Source organism: Brassica napus, chromosome C9, assembly GCF_020379485.1.
Source record: "Brassica napus cultivar Da-Ae chromosome C9, Da-Ae, whole genome shotgun sequence".
NCBI classification, from domain to species: domain Eukaryota; kingdom Viridiplantae; phylum Streptophyta; class Magnoliopsida; order Brassicales; family Brassicaceae; genus Brassica; species Brassica napus.
In genome coordinates this window covers 38,326,314-38,333,428 of record NC_063452.1, presented here as the reverse complement: position 1 = coordinate 38,333,428, position 7,115 = coordinate 38,326,314, and the positions used below count along the sequence as shown (strand labels likewise).

Genomic DNA, 7,115 nt, shown 5'->3' with positions numbered 1-7,115 from the left:
CAAATAGTTTTCGGTAATATATAGTTGTAGTTGTACACGTATGTACATCCCTTGATTGAGAAAGATTAAATCTGCAAACGCTTATATAATTATATCTTATCATAACCATAATTTATTACATAGTTTTCTGTTTTTTGAATGCGTAGTCATGACATTTGCATCAAGTCTAAATGTTATTATATTTCAGCTGGAAAACTTTTAATTTTAGTAAGACAATATGTGAGTGTTTTAAAAAAAAATCAAAAAAAGGAATAAGATAATATGTGCTGAGCATGTAAACATAAAATTCAAAAACGCATTTTTATTATAGTTTTCGATTTTGTGAAAACATACCAAACTCCATAAGAGGACATAGTTTAAAAGAAAAACCAACGTTAATACATAATCATTATTGAAATAGCGAGTACGCCATCCGCATCACAACCCTCATCTTCACCTATTCCTTATGTGGCTTCTTGACCACCTTTGAAGACTTTGACGCCAAAGGTTTCTTGATGGCGACCACTTAGAGATGCTACTGCTATGGATGTTTCAGCACGCTCGTTACGACCACCATCAACCTTAGAAACGACAGAGATGGCCCCAGGCATATCATCTCCATCATGATCGTCACCATCATGATAAAACAGAGACATATATAATGTTTCTTGCATAATTTAGAAGGATAAGAAATTAAGAATGTAATATAAATTGCAACTTACATGGGCAATAAAGTCAGGGACATGCATACGGTCATTCTCGTTGGTGAAAGTTTGATGGCTTGCAGTAAAATTGTATCTGCTGACCCTGACTTGAAAGCTGTATCTCTTACCAACCACGGCTGCAATAAAAGAGGGTGGTTGGTCTTCTGGGTTTACTCCCTCGCCAGCCTATGTGTTAAACGCATGAGTTGCAAGTGATTGAAACTTTTAATTATATGTAGATAAGTTGGTCCATGATACCCAGTGCAAGAGATACTTACTATTAGATGACCAGCCTCATAGGCTCTCATGTTATGTAGTTTTGTCATCTCGCCATCGAATCTGACTAAGAGACCCTCAGCAGTGTCATCAGCAAGGCTCATCTCCACACGGTACCTTGCAAAGCAGATAGAAAGTATTAGAACATGTTGGTTATATCTAAGTATGAATTTATGATAACTTTTAAAAATTGAAACAACCAAATAATTCAAATGGCCTAATATACCTGAGCACACCAACAGTGTTGGTGTTACTGCAGGTCACGCAAGGATAAGACCGTTCAATGTTAGCTTCTTTGTGCACCTAGAGCAAGAGACGTAACACCAGCCTAGCCTTTCTCCATTTTGATATCAGTCACCATTCCAGTGCAACCAAATTCAATGTCGTACATTTTGAACTTTTCAGAACCACAAACAGAAAATAAACTTTAAAAATATTAAAAAAGTAAAAACTGACTTTGAGGCTCGAAAATGGTGACGAACTCATTGAGCTCAGCTATAGTAAGAGGCTCAACCTTTGATAGCCTCTCAGCAATGAAGGAACATGGGTGTTCCCAATGTCTTTGGAAACCAGTATGCACTGTTACAGAGCATTACATGAGAGTTTAATATGGATGTAATAATCTATGAATCATCAAACATTTACTCTTAAAATCGAATAGCCCAGTTGCCTTGTCGAAAAATACATGTGATCCCGAGGTGGCAGTCGAGAACAAAAGTCCTGCAGAAAATTATTTAACGTGTGTTTCAAGAATATTAGGCCTCCTCACATGTAAGCACTAAATTTTAAAATTAGTATAACTGATCGTATGCATTATATGTATTTAATTCCATACAGAAATATACCTCATACCATCTTTGGGTTTGTGCTACTTGCAACAGCAACCCTTGGATATCCCCGGAATCCTTCAAGTTTCTTGTGAAAAGAGACAGCTTGTGAGTCGAACAGACTCAAAGTGACAGAGATATTACTATGAAAAGGAAGACAGAACATAAAACGGTCAATGTCTATTCAAAAGAAAAGTAAAATAATTTATGAAAGTATTGAATATATTCATATGTAGAAGAGAGAGTTACCTGTCAATCTTGATAGTCTCCATAACTTGCTCTTTTCTTTGACGAAATGTCACTCACTGTACTTTTCACAGGACACATTAATTTATTATTTGTTTAACGTCTAAAATATTAAGAACACATTAATTTATTATTCGTTTCAATGATAAATCTGTCCTAAACAGTCTTTAAGTAGTTGTACCTGGAACAGATGTTGGTGTTGGCCAAGAAGCGAATCGTAATTTCGGAACAATCATGAAACTTTCTTCAGGAATGGAAGAATCTGTTCCGGTTAGCACATCTCTATTGGTTGAATCACTGAACCGTATTGTCATAAGTGAGTACGAAAGCCTGAAGTTCTGGTTACACTGACTGATGTCAAATCCGCTGAGTTTGAACAGCGAACCAGGCTGGAGACGGTCCCTGAACGTGGCTAGCCGGTGAACATTCATGGTGGCTGGCATGAGGGTTGACTGAAACTAATGTGAAAAGAGATCTTTATCAAAAAACGTTATGAAAAAACAAAATTAGATTCAGTGAAGATTAAATCTACATAAAAGTTTCATCCTTATGAAGGTAGTTGCCAAGAAAATTTAAAAAAAAAATATGAGCATGAAACAAAAAACCTTCAAACCTTCGATATCAACCCCATTAACTCACCACCGTATTTTAATTTTCTGGCCTCCCAGAATCGGAGCAACAACACATGGGCGGTGGAAGAATAGTGACCAGCGTTCAAATCACCAAGAAGACCATATGAGTTAGCTATGATTGGGGTTTTACTTTGTTTTCTGGAGAATTCAAAAAAAAATGTGAGAATGATTTTGGGTACAAGGCTTACCTTTTTATAGATAAAGAAAACTGCCTTGGAGTTGGATGAGTATCATTGAATGAGACGTCGTGCTTGATAGCGTCGGTGGAGTTAAGACATATCTTAACGCCAATGAAAGAAGAGAACTCGTAACGTCTAAGGGTTAAGGACCAAATATGAAACGACGCTGCTTGATACCAAGGTTATCGAGGACGATTCGTCTGACCCGATTAGATCCCATTGTTGCTCATTGCGGAGATAGAAAACAATGGCTAACCCTAATTCCCACCACCGTCTGTCGCCAAGAAGAAAGTTTTTGGAGAGTACCCAAATGGACATCATTTTCGTTTTAGCTAGTAACAGATGGAAAACACGATGAACCCTAATATCGATGTACATCATTCGTGAAGAAAAAAAGGTGAAAGACAATCAGACTGAGTTGTTTAGTTATCAGCCCAAATAAAAAGACGAAACCCAACTATAAACAATAGAAGCCCAAATAACAAAGAAAAGGAGACACGTGTCGCATTCTCTTTACCCTATTTTCTGAGCTGGCAAGAGGAGAAGAGAGATATCCTTTTCTTTTTTTTTGGTAAAAATGTTAAGATATTATTACCAAATTTTAGATTTTTGACAGAAATACAGAGGAAACCAGAAGCAAAGAAAGAAACAAAACTAAACATAGACTCGAACTAGCCTTAGCAGGAGCAAACACTACAAACTGAAACTCCTATCCAGGAGCTCGACTAAATCAGTACCATCCGCCTGCCGCAAAAGGAAGAGCCACAGTTAATCCGAGAGCTGGAACCCGGTAATTTTGGTCTCCCCGATGATCCGCTCTTAAAGATAAGGCTCAGCCGAGAACAGCTTGTAGAGGACTTCGACAGCATCGCCCACACGAATAGAAAGCTCTAGCAGAGGTCAGACACACCCGATTCAACCAGATCAAGCATTTATTTAACTCGGAGCCAACCTGTACAGAATGCTGATCCGAGCAAAGTAAAGCTGTAAACTCCACATTTCCTGATCTGAAGCCCCAAACCTGCACAGAATTTGTCACGCTCACCACCACAAAAGCTCAAGTGAACCTATGAGGCGCTGGGATGTTGGCGAAGACCAAGCGCGAAAACGAGCGGTCAAAGACACGAGAACCGCTACTGCGCCAGAAGCCATCGAGAACCGACGAACTAAAACTTGTGCTGCTATTACCCAACTTAAAGGCAAAACAATGAAGAACAGGGCACTCTTCAAACAAAGACCGTCGTCTTCTGAAGACCAAAAAAGCCAGGAACCCAAGAAGTGAAGATCAGAAGTGAGGTGGCATTGCAAGAGGCCACTCAGGAAGCATAGACAACTGCCGTTTAAACCGCTTACAAGACCATCACGAGTCGGAACAGAGCTCGAGCACCATCACACCTGCATACTCAAACACAAGACTCGCCACCGTGGTAGAGATACCCACCGGAACACACTCAGACTAAGGAAAGGGGAACCTAGCGCTAGTCGACACCGACTAAAACCAAGAGACACCAACCTGAGTCGATTGACACCCTAAATCGGAGCAGAGAATCACCGACGACCAGGAAGAATAAAGAGACCACTACTTTGCCTCTTTGTTGGACCGCCGGCGCGAACGAGCTATTTTTCCGCAGGACCTCCCCTACAGTATCGTCACCGCAGTAGAGTTTAATATCCGTCCCTTCTCCTCTCGAGCAGAGAGAACCGGACCAGATCTGATGGGAAAACTGACCTCAGCCCTGAACCCCAAAACGCCGACTGCAACAACAATCCGCCGCTCGCCCTCCTCGCAAAGGACCCAGAGAAAGCAGAGAAGCCGCCGGAATCATATCTCCTCTGCAGCGGAGCACTCTTCAGACCCTAACCCTAGCCCAGGACTTCAAGCATGTCGGAAGGGAACGTTACGGACGGAGCGGCAGCAAGAGAAAAACAAAGAGCTAAGAGACGGGGAGCCTCCGGCAACGGCACGCACGCGCACGCGCCTCCGGACGCCGAGGGAAGCTTCAATTGCGTTTAGGGCCGAGAGAGAAAAGGTCGGGGAAGCGAGAGAATTTCCAGACACCCTTTTCTTTATAGTATAAAGATTAGCTATTTGCCTATTACGTCTTCATGTATCAAACAACGAAGTGTATATATGTTTGATAAAGAGTTACTAAACATATTTATACTGGATGCTATAAAACCAAGATGAATATAAAATCCCCTATATATTAATTGAGAAACATTACAACTTTTTTTTTGTAGCCACATGTCATTCTTACAATGATTCTTAGAATCATTAGAGAAATATGCTGGTCCATCTAATTATATAATAAGTTTTTTATTAAACTAACCATAAATTCATTATCAATGTTCTTTTTTATTTCCTTAAATAAAAGTTACAGAATTACCTAATGTGGCTAAAGTATATATGACAATTAATGATTTTTAATAATAAAGATTTGATAAAATTAGTATATTTTCTATCATATTTGTTTAATTTTAAACTATTAAAATAAATTAAACAACCACATTAACCATATAAAAATTTAGATTTTTCTGTATATGTTATATTTGAATTTTTAAAAAGACCATAAATTACCAAAAGTGTTAAAAGTCTCACATTCAAATTTAATGATCATTGGCTTAAATTTTTGTTATGACAAAATACAAACGATTACAAATCATATAAAAAAAAGTCTAATTTATTTAATTATTAAGATTAAAAGATATATATATATATATATAAATTATATACTATATAAAATGCTTAAATCTTTTAGTTTTGAAACTTAATTTGAACAATTTTTTTTTGATAAAAGCTTTGAACAAACATTGACAACTTGATTTTTTTAAATTATAAATTACTCAAACTATTAATCACACAATAAAAGTTTTGTTATCAGTAATTTAAAGTTTTTGTTATAAAAGATACAAATGATAAAAAAACCATATAAGGAGAAATAGAAAAAATATACTACGTACGTTAATATTATTTAAATTTAATTATATATCCTATCAAATAGAAAACAAATATTGTTTGGATTAATAAAATTGATTTATAAGTTCGTATCAATTTAATTATATATGTAATAGTTATTGATTTAAATTATTCAGTATATATATTGATTATTTCATAATATGTAAAAACATATAATATATAAAATAATTTATATTATAATTTTCATCCCATGCAAGGCGTGGGTTTTAACCTAGCGTTTATATACATGGAATCACACCAATTAAGCTGTAACGTGTCTACCATAAACAGTTTTCACGTTTACTATCTGATTACTAAACAAAATTATATCTATACTTTGTTTTAAAAAAAAAATTAATCACTGTTTAGGAATAAAAGTACAAAATTAATGTATAAAACAGCTATGGTACAATTGTATAATTATGCGACATCACAAATTCAATAAAATTATCAAAACTTCTTATAATAATTTTTAAAAAAAATATTATACACAAACATATAAATTAAATTTCTTTGACATATAAGAAAAAATTACAGAAAAATGTTACATATTTACAGAAACAAACAAAAATTTACAAACCAACACTATATTCGCAGGTCAAGATCTAGAACAAACAAATATGATTACAAAGAAACGGACATACGGATATATGATTACAAAGAACCAAACCTATGTCGAGCCAACTTTTAAATTGCTATTATTTTATAAATATATTTTGATTAAGATTTATACACAAATATAATTACAAAGAAATATACACGAATAAAAATTAAATTTTTAAAAGTAAAAATAAAACAAATCATACCTCATTTATGGTTTGATAAGTTGTTAGTACAAATTTAGTACAAATTTATGGTTTGACGAGATTTTTATGAAGTCAAGTTGTAAGTGGACGGTATTAAGCACTCTTACTGGAAATTTTTATAATCATACCTCATTTTATTATTGAGGTTAGAAATATTATGCGGACTGGAGAGCGAAGTTTTAAAAACTGTAACGAAATGATGTTTCGAATTTAAAGTAATATATACAAAAGCTCCACACAAAAAAAAAAAAAAAAATTACTGTAGTTTACAAGATTTAAGCTATTTAGTGTCTAATTTCAATACAACCTTTCAAATTTTTCCCTTATTTGTTTGAAAAATATACCTTTATTTTTTACCATGCCCAAGAAATTATCCAAAAAGCCTCAAACGGAAAAATAACATCTGACAACCTAAATAAAGAGATAAGGACATAAGATAAGATGAACACGGTTTTAGAGGTAGTGAGGCGTGTGTTTCATCCTAAGAGTTATTTACATCCTAGGCCAGTT

At 35.3% G+C, this 7,115-nt stretch overlaps 1 long non-coding RNA gene across 15 annotated transcripts; it reads right to left on the bottom strand.

The window, feature by feature from the left end:
- Positions 1 to 281: 281 nt before the first annotated feature.
- LOC106402481 lies at positions 282 to 3,265 on the bottom strand. Of its 15 annotated transcripts, XR_007328681.1 has the most exons (10): positions 2,853 to 3,260; positions 2,646 to 2,688; positions 2,214 to 2,490; positions 2,036 to 2,091; positions 1,805 to 1,929; positions 1,605 to 1,679; positions 1,186 to 1,538; positions 962 to 1,076; positions 702 to 869; positions 282 to 560 (listed from the first exon to the last, which is right to left on the bottom strand). It is a non-coding gene; the product is annotated as an uncharacterized LOC106402481 (long non-coding RNA). The 15 variants fall into 15 exon arrangements; XR_007328680.1 differs by having other exon boundaries at positions 282 to 869; positions 2,214 to 2,484; positions 2,672 to 2,776; positions 2,853 to 3,263; XR_007328683.1 differs by having other exon boundaries at positions 282 to 869; positions 2,672 to 2,776; positions 2,853 to 3,262.
- Positions 3,266 to 7,115: the final 3,850 nt, after the last annotated feature.